Source organism: Camellia sinensis, chromosome 10, assembly GCF_055761805.1.
Source record: "Camellia sinensis isolate YWXY chromosome 10, ASM5576180v1, whole genome shotgun sequence".
In the NCBI taxonomy this organism is placed as follows: domain Eukaryota; kingdom Viridiplantae; phylum Streptophyta; class Magnoliopsida; order Ericales; family Theaceae; genus Camellia; species Camellia sinensis.
The window spans coordinates 99,570,583-99,590,128 of record NC_138970.1 but is presented as its reverse complement, the minus strand read 5'-3'; the positions used below and the strand labels follow the sequence as shown (position 1 = coordinate 99,590,128).

The window sequence follows — 19,546 nt, the reverse complement described above, 5'->3', positions numbered from 1 at the left end:
ACTTTAAAGGAAATGGTGGATTTTTTGATTTATCAAAGTTTCTTCTTTACACCCTCACGGTTATTGAGTATGTTTCAAAATCTTAGCAAGAAGTTTTGAGCTATAGCTTTAATAGAATTTTGGAAGGTGTATATCAGTGGAATATCAATGAAAGGTAAGAGGTGTATGTCTCACTTTGTATTTTCTCTCAATTTTGACAAAATAAACTTTCTTTTCATCAAAACTTAGACCTCTCCTCATAGCTCTAATAATCGTCTATACATAAGCCAAGAGCTAAGACCCCTTCATTTTTGGAAGAGTCAATTTTGAAAAGCCAACACCCTTTTCTTTTTTTGAAAAGCTAATTTTGAAGAGTCAAAACCCATTCAGTTTTTGAAGAGCCAATTTTTTTAAAACTGCTAAATTTTCCGAACAAGAAAAATGCAAAAAACGATTTTTGAATATGTCTAAAATAATTTGGCCAAAACGGGTGTAAGATTGAAATTAAAGCATAAATTTGACTTTTCTGCTGAGAAATTTATAAAATAGCATATTCCAATTTTCAGTATCAAGTGATCAAAAGAAAGTGCTCAAGTCTTATGGCTAGTCAAAAAGGGGTGTCTACACTTGCCATCCATACGCGTCAATACCATTTGGGGGTTTTGTTGATGCCGTTTGGCAGTATTAACACACACATGTGTAAGATAAAGAGAGGATAGTACATCCACACGTCCAAGAAAGGGCAAGCAAGGTAGTGCGCACACAAATTATATAAGCCCTACGGCCCCTCCATGCAAAATGTTTGCAATTTTCTCCTTACACTAATATATCCTTGCTTTAGTCTCTCTTTTCTCTGTCTAAGGGTGCTAACTTAACCATCAGAAGGGTTTTCAAGCAACACACCTGTCGAGTAGCTCACTGTCGTTGTACTTCCAGATTGTACGACACCGCTTGGAGTAACGCAAAGCTTGAACGAAAGGAGCACGAAAGCGAAGAATATTTGCTTCCCGTACACCTTCAATAATACATAAAACGCCCCTTAGAAATAAATAACATAGTGGATAGTTGATAGTGGATAGTCAATAGTCAATAGTCAATAGTCATCTATGATTAGTAAAAGATATTAATTGACACTACGGCATATAAGAGTTTTAGAGATTAAGTGTTTTTGTGTCTAAAAGTATAAATTTTGTTACAAAATAAATAAATAAATAAAATATTTAGGGATTAATTTTAGTTGTTGCGAGGATAGTTGATAAAAAGTCATTTTGAAAAGTCAAAAAATGAGTTTTTAGGGACAAAATTTTGAAAATGCACTTTAGGGACAAGATAACTTGGGTTCCAAAAAAGTTTATTTTTTAGACAAAACTTTTGGTCTCACAAGGTTAGTAGTTCATCACTAAATGTCCAACTTTGTCTCTAAAAAGTGATTTTGTCCATAAATTGTTGACACTAAAATCTTAATTTCTTATAGTGACATTGTCAAGTTGTACCTTATGTGGTCTTCATAAATTATTGACACATACAACAGTTGGGTATTTTTTATTTATTTTTTATTTTTTACAATGAAAAGAGTAATTTTATTGATGAAAATCAATATATAGAGAACACTGAGAAAATACATTAATAAAAAAAAGAGAAGTGCACAATAGATCATAGAAAAGCCAATCAATCCTAATATAGTTGGTATCGAAAACAAACTCAATCATCTGCAAGCACAACATCGAGAGTTGGTGAGATGCCAACTGAAAAACAAACACAAGAAACAAAAACCAATGTAGCAACAATATATTCTCCAAATCCTACCAACTGCAATTGAGCAACTCAAAGATTTTCAAGCTTTAGTAAAATGTAGACATGAATCAAAATCTAGTAATAGGATTTACCAACCCCAAAAACAATAAAAAATAAAAAATAAAAATCTACTGGCTCATGGTCTCCATTTTATTGGATAATTTAGATACCTCTTGACCGTTTGTTTTAAAACCAATTAAGATGTTCCCAATCCCACAAAGGCTCATTGCCAATATCCATATCCAAGTTATCACTTCTCACAGTGTTAGAAGGATTAGGATGATCTTCATCGGAGGAGGACTCTGGTGAGCCTGTTCTCTCCATGGTTGGACGGTTCTGATGAGATGTTGTTGCCTCAGTACCATGATGAGCTATAACTTGGTGAACCATTGCCTCTTGGCCTGTCATTGGCACTTCTGGAGATGGTCGTCTATCAAATGCATGCAAACTTTTTGATTTTTTGTACACTCTGCACAAACTAAACTCTTGTCTTAACTGCAAAAACATAATTAAGATCAAAAGAAATAAGGTAGAGAAGTCTTGAAAGGAGTTGCAACAACCATGAGTTGTAATAACCATGTAATTGTTACTATATTTCTTTACCATTATTATTAATATTAGGTTTCAACATATTGGTGTACTTGCTGATAAAAAACGCATATTGGTGTACTTGACTAGATGCAAACGTAAGGCCTGTTGTAATATGATTTAAACCAAATGCAATGGTTGTAAACTAGTCAAGTATGAGATTGTTTAAATTAGGTTTGAAAATTTGTTCACCTTTAAAATTGTGATTTGTTTCTTGAGCCAACATCAAATGAACTTTATTCAAATCGAGCTTGAGATTAATTTATATATAATAATAATAATTTATTGTGTATAAAAGAATCAATCTTAAACGAGTTTTTAATAGATCAAATTTGAGTAGCTTGGTTTATTTTACCAATCTTAGACCTATAAATAAAATCCTATGTATGCTAAACATGCAGGCTTTCTTTTCTATCAAAATTACGATAACGTAGTTTTAAAACTTCAACTATAAGGTCAAAATGATATAGTTTTAAACAGTTCATATGCTAACGAGTTTGGCTCATTTTACAATCTTAGAACCACATACACTCCTATGTTTCTTTTCTATGAAAATTACCTTAACCTGGTTTTAAAACTTCGACTATAAGGTCACAATGGTATAGTTTTCAAAATTTATGTATTTAATTTTAGTTTATTTACATAATGAATCAATTTCGAACGAGTTTTTAATTAATCAAATTCAAGTAGCTTAAGCACGTTTTAGAGTCCTAAAACTAGATAAACTCCTATGTTCTTTTCTATCAAAATTACCATAAACTAGTTTTAAAACTTCAACTACCAATAGTATAGCTTTTAAAATTGTATGTTTAAGTTTGGCTTATTTAAGCAAAATCTCAAACAAATTTTAATGAATCAAATTTGAGTAGCTTGATTCATTTAACAATCTTAAAACTAGATAAACTCACATGTTTTTTTTCTATCGAAAGTACCATAAACTAGTTTTAAAACTTCAACTATAAGGTCACAAGGCTTTCAATTTTTATTTTTATTTATTTATTTATTTTTGTGTGTGTGTGTTTAGGCTTATTTGTTTACATAAAGTAGATTTTAAACAAGTTTTTAAAGAATTAAATTTAAGTAGCTTAATTAGTTTTACAATCTTAGAATCAAATAAACTCCCCTATGATCATTTCTATCAAAATTACTATAAACTAGTTTTAAAATTTCAACTATGAGGTCATGGTATAATTTTCAAAATTCTTGTGTTTAAGTGTAGTTTGTTTACATAACGAACTGATTTTGAATGTGTTTTTAATGAATCAAATTCAAGTAAGTTTGTAAAACGAACCAACGTAATTGGACTCTAGATGAACTCCCATGTTGAATTCGATGAAAATTACGGTAAATTAGTTTTAAAACTTCAACTATATGGACACAATGGTGTAGTTTTCAAAATTTGTGTATTCAAGTTTGATTTGCTTATTTAAGAAGCTCATTTTGCACCAGTTTTAATGAACAAAATTCAAGAAGTCATAATTGTATTATTCAAAATTTGTGTGCTTAAACTTAATTTATAAATATAAAGGATCTGTTTGGTTTAATTTTTGAAATGAGTTTTGAGTTTTGAGTTATATTTTGAAAGATAGGTTGTTGAAAAGAGTTTTGAAAGTTGAAAATTTATTTGGTTATGAGTTTTGAAAATAGTTTTGAGTTGATATGTAATTTTTTTTTATTTTTTTTATTTTAGTTGAATTGATGTATATGAGAAAATTTGATTGATTGGTATGTAGAATGTGAAAGAATAAGAGAGGAGAGAGTAGAAAGGATAGAGAAAAAGTGATTGATTAATTTATTAATAATAAAAAATAAAAAATAAAAAGGAGAAAGGAGAGAGAAAATTGTGTTTGGAGTTGTATTTTAAAAGTTTGTTAACCAAACAAATCTTTTATTTTTTGACCCAAATCATGCTTTGAAAACTAAACCAAACAGCACTAAAGTTGTTTTCGAACGAATTTTTAACCAATTAAACTCAAGTAGCTTAATTAATTTTACTGTTTTAGAATCAAATAAACTCCCCTACGTTCATTTCTATCAAAATTATCCTAAAACTAGTTTTACAACTTTCAACTATAAAGTCGCAATGTATAATTTTCAAAATCTGTGTGCTTTAAGTTTGGTTTGTTAGCGTGATGAGCTGATCTTGGAATGAATTTTTAATGAATCAAAATTCAAGTAGATTGTGTTTTTTTCTATCAAAATTTCTTTAAACTAGTTTTATTACGTCATATGGACACAATGGTATAGCTTTCAAAATTCATATGCTTAAGTTTGATTTGTTTACCTAACGGACTCATCTTGTATGAGTTTTTAATGAATCAAATTCGAATATGTTGGTTCATTTTGAAACTTTAACTAGGCACCATTTGGGAAGAAGGTTTGTAGGTTTTTTTTGGCTATTTTAGCCAGAAAAGACCAAATAGGCTATTTCAGCCATAACCAACAGAACATCACATCTAATCCATAATCATTATACTATTCTCTCACAAAAAAAATCAAAAAAGTCAAAAAATTCTTCCCAAACCAAGCTTTTTAGCCCAGGCTAAAATAGCCAAAAAAATCAAAAAATCAAAAAGCCAACCCACTTTCCAAACCAACCCTAAAAGGTCACAATGGTATATTTTTCAAAATTCTCCCCATCTATTAACCTGGATCCCAGAGCAAGGCTGCATGCGTATGAACTGGGTACTGACCTAGGAATGCAGACTTGAAACCCTAGAATTAGCCATAGTTTGTTTGTTATGAAAATTAGTAAATAAGTTCAAAGCAAAAGCTCTTATATATCACATTCAAATCACACCTTCGGAATTGCACTGCTTGATGATGCTTCTCCTTCAATGGCCCTGTACTCATTCATCTTCCATTCCGTTTTTCTTCCTGTGGGAGCTCTTCCTCTGTAGAAAACCATGGTTTTCTTCATTCCAATAACTCGGTTATGAGAAGAGTCACTACAAAAAAATTGACTTTTTGCGACGGTAAAATACCGTCGCTAATACTCTTAATGCCGTCGCTAATACTTTTTGCGACGGCAAGAGGGGGGTCGCAACTGCAGGGGTTGCAAAAGAGTTTTTGCGACGGTAAGTGCCGTCGCTAATGTTTTGCGACGGCATTTTTTACTTTTTCGCGACGGCACCGTGCAGTCGCTAATAACGTTTGAATTTTCTTGACTTTTTTGCGACGGCCCTATTTTACCGTCGCTAAAAATATTATTTGAGACGGCAAAAAACACCGTCGCTAATAGTCTTTTTTTTATAAAAAAAACACTATTTTTTGCGACGATGTGGTGCCGTCGCAAAAAGTATAAAAAATATAAAATTTTCTATTTTTTGCGACAGTGTAATGCCATCGCAAAAAATATTAAAAAATAATAAATTTTTTTATTTAAATAATAAAATTTCTATTTTTTGCCACAGTATAATGTCGTCGCAAAAAGTAAAACCTATAACAAAATTAACAAAAATATTAAGACTTTCTATTTTTTCTGACGGTGGTGCCGTCTCTCACTCTCTAAGAGCTGATTATTTACAATCCATTCACAAAAACATCGTAACAGAAAATAAAAATAAAAATTGATCAAACAATCAAATTCAATATTTTACAAAGAATAATTAAACTGTACATGTTCAAATTCAATATTCAATTGAGTGAAATCAAGCCAGTAGTAATTTTGTATGTGGAAGCTCAGGGCTGTAATCCTCTTGTCAATCCGCTCAATCAATTCCTTGCCACCACCCTCTGGTTTTAACATTTGTTGTGCACACCTCAGTGCAAAAAAGAAAAGGGCCTGGATCTCAATTGGATAACCATATATTCCCTGTTCCAAATGTAATTGAAAAACAGAAGTTATAATCTAATATATGAAAGCAAGCTAAGTGGTAATTGAGAAATGATACTGTCAATTTGCCAAAAAAGTGTTAAGACTCAAGCAAGCACCACTCCGTGCCATGCAGTTCATGCTGCCATAAAAACTCCAAAATTGGATCAGACCAAGCTCAATTAAAATTGGGTCAAACATGCTCAAATAATGCCAAGAATGCAAGTTGGACATTTTATCTTAAAACCACATATGTAATAGAAATGCCATACTCAAAACAAAATATCAGAACAGCATTATGCAAACTATCAACTTAAAAGATGGATCTAAGGGTGGGCCTATGCAACCTATTTAAATATGAAAATTAAAGGGCCACACTCTGCTCTTCATGTCTTCCAATAATATGAGCTTATGTCCTTCTGGGGTTTCCCAAGAATCCAGAGGCCACCCCATGCTCCGAATTAGCACCAATTTTTTTACCAGGTAAGCAACATGGGAATTGGCTTCACGATAATTATTGATGACCTCTAAATGAAGCATTGGAGTCCTTAATGATGTTTGCCTAAGAAGTTCTGCCCAAATCAACTCCAGTTAGAGGGTAACTTGAGTGAACGAGTCCAACCTGCTTTGCTTAGGTAAGAGTCCCAAATCAAAGAGCGAAGACTGTATATCATTTGGGTAGAGCACCTTGAAAGGTATAGCAAAACTGGCTATGTATGAGTACAAATTTTCCGGTAGTATTTTCAAAGATAATCAAACTGTGTGCAATGATCACTGAAAAAGATTGTTTGTCAAGCTCTCAGAATTGAATGACAACAGGAATAGCAAAAGCAAAGGGCAGAAAAGCCTAGAAAACTACTGCACCTTGAACATGTGATTTATTATGGGTTACTTTTCCTCTTACATATTTTTCTCATCATCATCTAACATAAATGAATTGTAAGAAATTTATCAAAACATGTTATTGGAAACAAATTGGCTAATATGGTACTAAGATTTCGAACAATATATTAAATATTCAATCAAGTTCTTTGGTTGACTTACAACCCAGCTCACTGCAAGTTTTGGGACCTTTCTCCGTCTCCCAACAAAATATGAGCAATGAGCATTTAGCAGAAAATCAACATAAGAAGGCTGAACCCACAAATTATCTGGATGACTGCGTTTTACTCAAGATCAACTTCATTGTACTATTCATCCATACCATACCATACCATACCAAAGAGACTAAAAAGCCAACTAATCAACTGTTTTTTGAGGGATCAATGCACCGTGGTATAGATTTCTAGCCTAACAGTGCTAACCAAAAAAATTAAATAAAAAATTCCCATCAAAGTTGTAAAATGGTGCAAACTATGTAACAAAAAGTTGATGAGTAGGTCAACTTGTCAAAAACAAATCTCAACAATGACAGAAAGGAGGGCTGAAAAATATGCCAAATAAAATAATATTTATCCACCAAAAATAAGTGAGAAAGAACATTTCGTTCTCCTTCCCTTTTTGACAATAAGAAATCAGCATAAATTGACATTCTTCGCATCATAATTCATCACAAAATATTTTGTCCTCTTATCCCAATGCACTTCCAATCATATGATCGTGCTTCAAAATTCTCATATATTTCAAGATTCCCACCAGATTGCGTGGTTGGAGTTGGTTCCCACCATTTGTTTTAATTACTAATTCAGTAATTATTTTAATTACATATTTTAAACTATCATTCTAGCATAATTGTTTTAGGCCTAGCCACATATAATTCAATGGAAACATTAATAGGCAACGAATCAGCACTTCCCACATGGCACTCCTCACAATTCCACACTGAAAAGCAACCCAAATTAAATGACACACACAACTAACAACAATCAACCATTCATTGCTACTATAAGCCACCAAAATCACATTCCAATTGCTTAACAGAATCAAAGATCAATAACAATTTAATTGGGAAAAAAGGAAAAAAAAAACATCTAACACAATTCAGGGCACATATATATTCAAAATTGTAGAGAAGTAGATAAAAGTGGACTGACATAGCCGCAAAGGAGGCAACCCATTTGAGTAAGCTAGTGCCGAAGCCAAGGCCAACGAGATTGGTGGCGTGGTTAAGGAGGCGCTTAGCAGCGATCTTGAGCTCATTGATGTCGGAATTGATCAATTCGACCGTGGCCAGATCAGTCTTCATGGCCAAATACCCGATCATACTCCTCCCCATTTCCCTCTCCCACAAATATATCCTATCAAAAAAATAAAAGCCAAACAAAGTAGAACAAGCACAGAGAGAATGAGAGAGAGTGGTGTTGTTGTTGTGTATGAGAAAGAAAAGTTAAGCAATTGTGTAATATACAATTCTATTGTTGTTGTGTATGGGGTTATTGGGTCCTTGTTTTCAGCTGAATTATTCTGAGAACGTAAAACGGTGCGACTTTACGGATCGCAACTGCCTTGCTTTTGTATTCCTCCTTCCTTGTTTGTTCTTTCGACTCTGTGAATGTGCCACGCGTCACTCATTCAAGTTTTATGGAGTATTTGGGTCTGCGTTTGGCGGGTAATTATTTTGTGCCTTCTATTCTATGGACAGTTCTTAGCCAGATTGATTCTATGGACAACAGGAATGGGTGAATTAGGTGTACTGTTTATGTTTAGAAACAAATGGTCAAGAAATGGCACAATCTTTCTATAACGGAAATGAAGCAACTTGGAAAAGCATTTTGAGTCATTTTTCCACTTTCTGTCCATGACAGATTCACAATGAGATCTAAATAGACCTAAATCTTCAGTTTCTGATTATTTGGGATATTTGTGGCAGATTTCTTCTTTTAAATATATATATTTGTGGCAGCTTCCTCATAACTTGAATCCTAATGCATTTTTCACATGTTGCATACAATATTCACAATTTTTAGAGATGTTTTCACAATTTTTAGATAGTTTCATACACCATTCACATTTCTATAACAGAAATGATTCCACTTGAAAAATAATTTTTAGTCATTTCCCCTTTTCAGTCAATCATAGATCCACAACAAGATCTAAATAGACCCTGAATCTTCGATTTCTCATTATTTGGTATATGACAACCAAAAAAAAAAAAAATGAATCTCTACTCATCAGAGCATAATACTATGGATTTTTCGTTCTTTCAACTTTCAAAGCAACCAAAATATTATAGATTTCTTCTTTTTTATATTTCTTTGTGGAATCTTCCCAATAATTAGAAACCTAATGCATTTTCACATATTTCATACAATATTTACAATTTTTAGAGATATTTTCGTACACTATTCACATACTTCTACACAATTTTTACACATACATCGCAACTAATGACTATAAATCAGAGATATATCTGATATATATATATAAAACAACCATCGGGCCGAGAGAGAGAGACAAATTGAGAGAGAGAGTTTACCTGTGAGTAGATCGGCGGTGCGATGATCGGTGCGAATCGATGAAATGAGCAACGAGAGAGTAAGAGAGTGATCGGTGCAGAGATGAACGAGATCGGTGCAGAGATAAACGAGAGGGTGAGAGAGAGAGAGAGGCGACTGAGAGAGTGATCGGTGCAGAGATAAACGAGAGGGTGAGAGAGAGAGAGAGAGAGAGGCGACTGAGAGAGTGATGTGAGGGAGACGATTAGATTTAGGAATTTTTTTGTTCTAAAGAGGTTGGGGATTTTGGGGCGTGGGAATGGAAAAAATGAGGGGAACCGAGCGGGCGGGATGAAAAAAAAAAAAAAAATCATAAATAAATATTTAAATAATAAATATAAATAAATAATAATTTTTATTTTCTTTTTGTTATTAAAGTTGATTTGTTTCATATATATTTTAATGAAAAATATTTTCACTAAAATAAAAGTTAATTTTCTGTAGTCAATGAAAAATATTTTTCTGCGGTCTATTTTTTTTTATTATTAAAAATCATGAACTAATTTTTTGTAATAGAGGAAAAGGAGCGGCAGCAGTAGTAAAGGTGGTGGATAAGAGATGATGGTGGTGGCGACGGTGATGGTGATAGCGAAACAGATTAGTGGTGAAGTTGTGGTAGTGGTAGTGTAAATGGAGTGGCAGGGGTGAAAAAGAGGTAATGTAGTAGTATGGCAGTGGTGGTAGTGGAGTGGTGGCGATAGTAGTAGTAATGGTAGTCGTAGAGGTGAAGTGGCTACAGTAGAAGTAATGGTGGTGGTGGAATGGTGTTTGCAGTAGTGGTGAAGGTGATAGAGGAGATGGGTGGTGAGAGAGAGAAATGAGTGAGAGACAGATAGAGAAGAGAGAGAAAGACAGAGTGATGAGCGAGAGAGAGATAAAGAGAGAAAGAGATATAGAGAGGGAGAGATAGAGAGGCAGAGAGAGAAATCGATAGAGAGAGACATATAGAAAAATAGAGATAAACAAAAGATGAGAGAGACATATAGAAAGAGAGCGAAAAGAGATGAACGATAAAGAGAATAGAAAAATAGAGAGATAGAGATAAAAGAGATGAGCGAGAGAGACAGAGAGAGAAAAGAGATGAGAGAGATAGAGAGAAGAGAGATGAGCGAGAGAGACATAGAGAGAAGACAAATGAGAGAGATAGAGAGAAGAAAGATGAACGAAAGACACACAGACAAACAGACAAACAGATAGATAGACAAACAGACAGAGAAATAAAAGTGATGAGTGAAAGAGAAAGAGAAGAGTGGTGGTAGTTGAATGGCATTTGCAGTAGTGGTAAATGCGGTAGAGAAGATGGGTAGTGAGAGAGAAAGATGAGTGAGAGACGAATAGAGAAAAGAGATAGAGAGACAGAGTGATGAGCGAGAAAGAGACAAAGTGGTCGCTAAAAGTGCATTTTCTTGTAGTGGATCGATAAATCGATAGGGAGCTTAATAAATAAAGAAGACAGATAATTCAAAACTCTGTTCAAAACTTAATTCAAATCAATTTTTAAAATGTTTTAAAAATATTTTAATTTTGTGAGAGACAGATAAAGAAGAGAGATAGAGAGAGAGAGAGACACAGAGATAGAGTGATGAGCGAGAGAGAGATAGACAAAGTGGTTGTCAAAAGTGTATTTTCTTATAGTGGATCGATAAATCGAGAAGGAGCTCGATAAATAGAGAAGATAGGAGTAAGAGAGTGAGCAAGTCGAACATAGTGAGGGAGAAATAGACAAATAGACAAGTAGACACAGAGAGAGAAAAGAGAGATGAGTGAGAGAGAGACAGAGAGAGAGAGATAGACAGAAAAAGAGATAGAGAGAGAAAGAAAGAGAGAGATGGAAAGATAGAAAAAGAGAGAGAAACAAGAGATGAGCGAGAGATAGACAAAAAAAAGAGAAATAGAGCGAAAAGAGATGAGCGAGGGAGAGACACGGAAAAAGAGAGAGACAGAAGGAGAAGAGAAATGAGCGAGAAAGATAGAGAGAGATAGAAAGATAAGAGAGAGAGAAAGAGAGAGAAAAAAAAAGAAATGAGAGACATAGAGATAAGAGAGATGAGCGAGAGAGACAGAGAGAGAAAACAGATGAGAGAGATAGAGAGAAGAGAGATAGACGAGAGACACAGAGAGAAAATGAGAGTGAGAGAAACAGGCAGACATAGAAAGAGAGAGAGGTAGAGATAGAGAGAAATGAATGAAAAGAGATAAAGAGAAGAGAGAGAGATAGAGACAGAGAGACAGGAAAATGAAAAAATGAATGAAAAGAGAAATGTTATATCAAAAGAGTAAGACGACATTGTTTTTTTTTAATTTTTTTTGCGACAGAAAAATACCGTTGAATTTATTCAAATCATTTTGTGACTGTATATATATGAAGCTATCTCAAAACCACAATCACCAAAATCTTTTAAAAATTCACTAAATACCAAAAATACAAAAAAATACCATAATTCAATACATTTTTTTTTTTGTATTTTTATGTATTTATTAATTTTTAAAAATATTTTTTCATAAATTTTTTATTTTTTAGATACATCTAAGTAAGGTACATCTAAAAAAAAATATTTAAAATTTTAAAAATATTCACTAAAAAAAAAACATGAAAGCCACTTTTTGTGACGGCAGAAAATGCCGTCTCAAAAAAGCAGAGTATTTGCGACGGCACCATTTGCCGTCTCAAAAAAGCAGAGCATTTGCGACGGCACTATTTGCCGTCTCAAAAAATGAGAGTATTTGCGACGGTATTTTCTGCCGTCGCCAATACTCTTATTTTTTGAGACGGCAAATAGTGCCGTCGCAAATGCTCTGCTTTTTTGAGACGGCAAATGGTGCCGTCGCAAATACTTTGCTTTTTTGAGACGGCATTTTCTGCCGTCACAAAAAGTGACTTTTTGAGACGACAAGTGTGCCGTCGCAAATAGTTCCGTCTCATATATCCAGTTTTCTTGTAGTGAGTAAACATAACCAGGAGAGCCAATTGCTTTCCAATATCCAGAAGTAGTGAGTCGGTTCGGTCTTCCTCCACGGGCCTCTTTCTCTTGTCTAGGAATAAAAAAAACCATTGCTCAGGGTCTCTGCGACACCGCTCTCCTGCGAATTCTGGTTCCAAATACAACAATTTAGCAAAGACCAAACCTTAGCTTAATTAACATTAATTACATACTAGGGTTGTAATATTAATTTTTCTCAACAATTTAATTTCCAGACCTGTGCTTGACTTTTAAATGTTGAGAAATGAAATAAACGAAAATCAAAACTTGGGATCTTTAACCTAATTGGGTAAAGCTTGGCTACTCTTAATTTTACATAATATATATATATATATATATGTGGATGTGTAAACTTGCTTGTAAGGATTGAATTACTATTTTCTTTATCTTCTTGACATCTTGATGAGACACCTTGACATAAATCTTTAAAAAAAAAAACAAAAATGTTCATGCTATGAGAATAGATAATGGTTGAAACAAAAAAACTTATATATCTTAAATGTAGTCAAGAAATTGATCGAAATGAAGCAATTTAATAATTAGATGTAACCCCAAAAAAAAAAAAAAAAAAAAAAAAAAAAAAAAGTGAAAACCAAGTTCAAAAAACAAGCTGAATTGAAACGAACCAATCTTTGAAGTAGTCAAGAAATTGAACTAGAAGGATCCAAGTGAAGATGGTGTAAATTTATTAAATGTATAAAAAAATAAAAAAAATAAAAATTGAAAAGCAATGATTAAAAATGAGCTGCCATTGCCACAACACAACAACACATTACAGAAAGTAAGGCAAGTAATTTTAAGATTGTAATAACTTCAATCAACACCATAATGATCAAACATCCATTAGGAGAAAAGTTGAAAGGTGAAAGACAGTTGAAAATTGAGAGACTATCAGAAAACCCATCTTAGAAACTTCGATTAAAAAAAAAAAGAAGAAGAAGAGAAACGATGGAGAGAGAAAGATGAGATGAGAGTACAAACGTGGGAGATCCCAAGGGTTGTAGTGATATATGTAGAGCACTGGTATGACCCGATCAAGGTCTTGTCTTCCTTGAAGCTTATTTTGCAGATAGAATGAAACCAACTCTTCCTCAGTTGGGTAGAACCTAAAACCTGGCGCCATATCCTCCATTGCTCCTCCTCCTTCTGATTTTTTGATTTTACGTATGCCTTGGGTATTTAAAGGGGACGAGGGGCTAGGGTTAGGCATAGAGAGAGAGAGAGAGAGAGAGAGAGAGAGAAATGAGAAAAATGTTTTGGGACCACACTCAGGTGTTGCTTGGAAACATCCCATCTGCTGTGTGGAAGGAAACCGTTGTCCAATGCTTGTTACCCAACGTTGTACACACTGTACTTGACTTTTTGTGGAATCAGTCTATCTCTCTTCGCCACTGGCTGCATCAAAATTAACTTTTTATTTTTTTATAATCTTTTTCTATTTCACATATGGAATGATTCCATTTTTTTTGTTTTAAATTTAATTGTTGTGTTTCTTTAACGGTTTTTTTTTTTATATATCAACAAAAAAAACTTTTTTTTTCTTTGAGGGTGTTTTTTTAACGGTTATTCATCAAGTTGATGAAGATTTTCGTTTCAGACATGAAATGAACATAATTTCAATTTTGTTCAAAAGTAGTTTAGGTTAAGGGTGTGTAAAAAAATCATCATAACCTTTGCTGTTTGCTGTTTGCTGTTTGAGAATGTGACGCGGTTGAATTGAATGATAAACCCGCCGACAAAACATCCAATCCACCTCTATCTATATGTATAGAAATTAACTTACACTTGTTTACATAAGCGCATAATTGATTAAAATAATTAAAAAGTTAATAAATTAATATAAAAAGTTAACTCATTTTTTTTTATTGTTATATATATATTTTGTAAAAAAGTGAGAAAGTTATTAAAAAGTTAATTTACAAATGAGCCCACAATCTCTTTCTAAATTTTTATAAAAGTTAAAAAGTTACAAAAAAAATTAAAAAACTATTACTATTTACCAAAAAAAATAAAAAAATTTAATATATATAATATTAAAATACAAATCAACTTCATGTCACTCTAGATACTAACGTCAAAGCAAAGGTAGTAAAAGGAAAAGAAAAAATACATGTGTATATTTACTAAGTTGGATGGCAAAATTGGGTCCGTGTGGCCCACCCTAGATTCCGTTTTGATAATCCGAACCGTTCAATATATAGAACTCGTCTAATACTATATGCCTGTAAACAATCACGTCTATCTGATATCGCTATCTACATAATCAAATCAGTTTTGTATAAAAATAGATGGTGTTATAGTTAACCGTTGACAAAAAAAACTAATACGATCAGATAGCTATTGATATCCAATCAACGTGATTTTTTACAAACATGTAGTACTCGACGAGTTCTATACATTGAACGGTTTCAATTAGAAAAACAGGACCCGTGGTGGGCCCCAACGAGCCAAACAACACCGTCCAATTAAAGTCCGAAAAAGAGACAATCTTTCCCATCTCCTACCCAGCTAATTGCACTGCACAACCCGTACGGCCTACTTCACTATCTTCTCCTATACACTTATTTATACAATTTTTTAATACACATTTTTTCATAAAAAGTCAAAATTAATCTAAACATTCATATTTTTTTCCTCAACTTTTTAGTCCAAAAAGACAAAAAAAATACACTTATTTATGACACTCCAAACAACCCCTAACTCTAATACTATTAGTCATGACACCTATTCTTTATTTCTGTCACATATTTTCTTCATAATTTTTTTTTTTTTAAGCAAAGTAAAAAATTCATTGAAAATATGAAATTAAAGGTACAAGAAAGTAGAATACATTGAAAGAGACTCGGAAAGTGAAAAATATGATTTTCAATAACATCATTAATTTGATTTCTTTGTATATTAATTTGTGAAATATGATTTTGAATAACATCATTAATTTTTTTTTTCCTATTTAGTAATTCTAACCCACTTAATTCATTTAAATTTTTAGTTTGAAGCCGTCAATATATTTAACTAACCCACCAGTTTTGAGGTTGTTTGGGTTGAAGGATGAAAAATTATGCATTTGCCGAAGATAATTCACTTGATGATTTTTTTTTCATAAACAAATTCAAATCAACGGGCGCAACCTAGTTTAGGGTATTAACATTCTAAACTTATATCACCCATATTTTTTGACTTAATTAAACTCAATTTTTTTTATTGTCCAAAAAGATGAGTTTTATTGATGAAGTTCAATGAACAAAACAAACATTGAATAAAACACATTAATACAGCTGGGGTCAGTATTCAATGCATCTTAGCAAAACATTTCAATCCCAACAAATTATGCTAATTTTAATGGACACTTAGGCAATGAATCCATTCCTTAATCTTTTGTGTCATTAGGCCTAAACTATAATTTCTTTGGCTAAAATGATACAATTTGTCTAAAAGTACAACTATTTGTTAAAATCATCCTATCCTGTCTATTTCTTGAAATCACTCAATTTGTTCATCTGCTGAAATTCACCAAGTCTATTTTTCTATCTATTAAAATTCATCAAACTATCTATCTGTTAAAATGTAACACATGTCACTCGTTTACCACCCCATTTGTTGAATATTACACATTTTTCCACCTCAACCACTGGCTGCTGCTGGTCACCGCCACCGGCCGCGGGTGAATTTTTTGACATATCTTTATTACCAAATAAAATTTTACCTTGAATTTAATGTTTTGTAACATCTTTAAATTAGACTTTTTACCAATTTTTCCTAATTTTCTCATTAGGGTTGGCCCAAGAAATCATTTAATATTAGTATAATTATTATGATTTGACAAATTTAATTTTTTTTATCAACAGACAAAGGAAAAATATTTTATTAGTATCAATAAAACATTACAGAAGAAAGGAGGAAGAAGCATGATAAAGCAGCATGCTTCTCCAAAAATGAAAGCTTGTTGGCTAGATGCCAAAACTCAGTACTAGCTCCATGACCAAAAACAGAACTCCATCCTTAATGTGTGTTCAGGTACGTGTTAAAAAGTTAACCCTTTATAAAAAGGATAAATTACACTCTACCCTCTTTTTATATATATATATATATATATATATTTTTAATTTTTTTAACTTTTGATCTTTCATATGTTAAGTTTTTTTCAACTTACTTTAAAAACTAATTTAGATTCATTAGACAAAAAATGCTACAATAACTGTTACATAATATAAAAATATTTTATTATCTTTTTTAATCAGTAAAATAAAACTATATTGATGAAGAAAGCATTACATGCAAAAGCATGTTTTATTATATCTAATTCACACCTCCGACACAAACTCAAACTTAATATAATAATATTTTTTTAGTATTGCTATTCAGACTCAAAAATTAGACCCACTTTTTAGACCTTGTGGTATGTCAAAAAGATGATTGGCTGATAATTAAATTATGGGGACATAATTTTTGAATGACAGCACGTAGCTGAGGTGGCACCGAAGTGTCAGCCGAGGTACCACGTGTCCCGGTCATGACGCCGAGATCATCTCGGTTAGCCGAGGTTATCTGCGAAGAAACCGAAATCCGAGATAAACAGATAAGGGTCAAGAGTCCCTGAATGAAAGAAGACTTCAGTTTGGGTAAAGATGAAACTCTTAAGGAGTTTATCCCAATCCCACTAGTAGTCTAAGATGAGCAATAATCCTAAGTCGATTGAAGCTAGGCTTCTATTGGAAATAGGTAAGTGTTGGCTATAAAAGAGAGGCACTCTCATGGGTCTAAAGTATGTTTTTAATTAAGCACTTTTGCTATCTTTGAGAGATAACTGACTTGATCGTCGGAGTGCCCCCGAATGAACGAACCACCGCCGGAGTTTCTTCTTTCTATGACAAGTTGTTCGGGCCACATCTATTCTGCCAGTGTTTTCTAGCTGAGTGCTTGATTGGCAGTGTGGTCGGAATTGACACACACAATTTGGCGCCGTCTGTGGGAAAAAAAGGAGAATAGATGGCCAACAACGGACAGAAAGAGCAGATTATTAACGACACTCCTACTGGGAGTGGGAAACCTGTTGACCTTGACGTCAAAGATGACAACTGCAACAAAGAGACTCACGATAAGAATCACGGAGAAAATGACGTCAGCCAGGAGGGCGACGTACCAAGGAAAACGGACTGAAGCGGGTATTATAACAAGGACAACCTCCAGGTATGGGGAAAAAAATGCCTACGGAGGGAGGATGAAGTGAAGGCCATGGCGAACAAATTGGTGGACCTACAAACGGTGGTCAATTTCATGATACAAAACAACGTCATGCAGCCACCATTCTTGTTATAAGATACGTCAATTCCAACAACAAAAAAAAATGCCCAGAATGGAGGACAGAAAGCGGTTCCTGCAGTCCCTCAACACGACGAGACCAAGGGACATTCTCACCGGCCTTCGCGAGAGGTCGGGCATAGAGAATCAAGGAAAGAGGAATCCCAGAAGACGCGACGAACCAGAGAAGACCATACCAAAGAACATCGGGATGTTTAGGGAAAGGAACTCTGTTTTGATACGACCTATGGAGGGAAGTCCAAAAGGACTCACAATGACACAGACAATAGCACACCAAAAAGGCTGAAATCCAAAGATAGCCGAGCTCCTGGACAAACCAAAGAGGACTTGAGGGATTACCTCCAAAGGAAGCAACAAAATGCCGAAGTAACCTCCCCAATTAAGCCGAGAACACCATTCTCAGTAGAGTTGGACAAATTTGAGGCCCTGAAAAGGTTCAGTATGCCGAGGTTCTAGATATACGACGGTAAGCCGGACCCCAACTTTCACGTCGATTTGTACCTGAACTCGATGGCATTGTACATAGGGAACAAGCCGTTGCTTTGCAAGGTGTTCCCCTCATCCTTCGGGGAAATTACATCGGACTGGTTTCACAAGTTGCCAAAAAGAACTATGAAAACCTGGGAAGGCCTGGCCGAGATGTTTGTGGCCAGGTTTATGACAAACAAACTACAACCATTGAGGGTAGACGCCCTGATGGCTCTGAAAATTGGCGAGGACGAAAGCTTGAGGGCTTATGCCAAAAGGTATTATGAGGTATTCAACCGAATACCAGAATGCAACCAAGAGGTGGCCGTCGTATCGTTTAAGAACGGCCTGAAAGATCGCTTGCTCCGAAAATCACTAGCAAAAACATTGCCAAAAAACATGGAAGAACTTATGGCCAGGATAGAAAAGTATGCCAGGGCCGAGGAGGACACGCCAGGGACAAAGGCGTCGAAGCAAGAGAAGAGGAACGGCTCACCAAAGCGAGGTCGAGGTAACAATGGATCTAACAAGCAAGAGACTGGGTTGAGAGCTGCACAGGCAGTCACAACCGTATTCTGAATCCTAGTTCACAAAGTCTTGGAGAAGATCCAAAATCAACCATATTACAGAGCACCAGCAAGGGTTCCAGGAGAATTTATGGGAAGAATCCTTGGCAAGCACTATGCCTTCCTCAACGAAGATGGGCACCTAACTCAGGGTTGCAGAGCCTTGAAAGCACATCTTAAAGACCTGATAAGACAAGGTCATCTAAGGGACCTTATAGACGAGGGCAAGACCAGGGAAGAGCAAGCAAGACTGCCTCAGGCACTGGCAACACCGCCTCCCCCAGCACCACAGCTGCATGCATGCGGACCTTGGGTGATCAATGTGATTCACTGGAAGGTCAATGAGAATGAAATACGTGGGGAGACACAGAAGGTAAAACACTTGCAACATGTGTACGAGGCCAGACAGAAAAGACATAGGGTAGACGATTGCCTGGGACAAGTGGTGTCATTTATTGAAGCCGACCTAGAAATGGTATAGCATCCACACAACGATGCCTTGGTAATATCCCTCGGATTGGAGAATGCCAAGTGAAGCGCATCTTAATTGACCAAGGCAGCTCTTACGACATCATGTATGCCCGATGTTACAAGGAGCTTGGA

The 19,546-nt window shown here is 34.4% G+C and overlaps 1 long non-coding RNA gene and 1 pseudogene across 1 annotated transcript; both read right to left on the bottom strand.

Annotated features, from left to right (window-relative positions):
• Window positions 1-1,959: 1,959 nt before the first annotated feature.
• LOC114312637 (NAC domain-containing protein 90-like) lies at window positions 1,960-13,722 on the bottom strand (annotated as a pseudogene).
• Window positions 5,818-8,577, bottom strand: LOC145801233 (uncharacterized). The gene is made up of 2 exons (XR_014342403.1): window positions 8,209-8,577; window positions 5,818-6,175 (listed from the first exon to the last, which is right to left on the bottom strand). It is a non-coding gene; the product is annotated as an uncharacterized LOC145801233 (long non-coding RNA).
• Window positions 13,723-19,546: the final 5,824 nt, after the last annotated feature.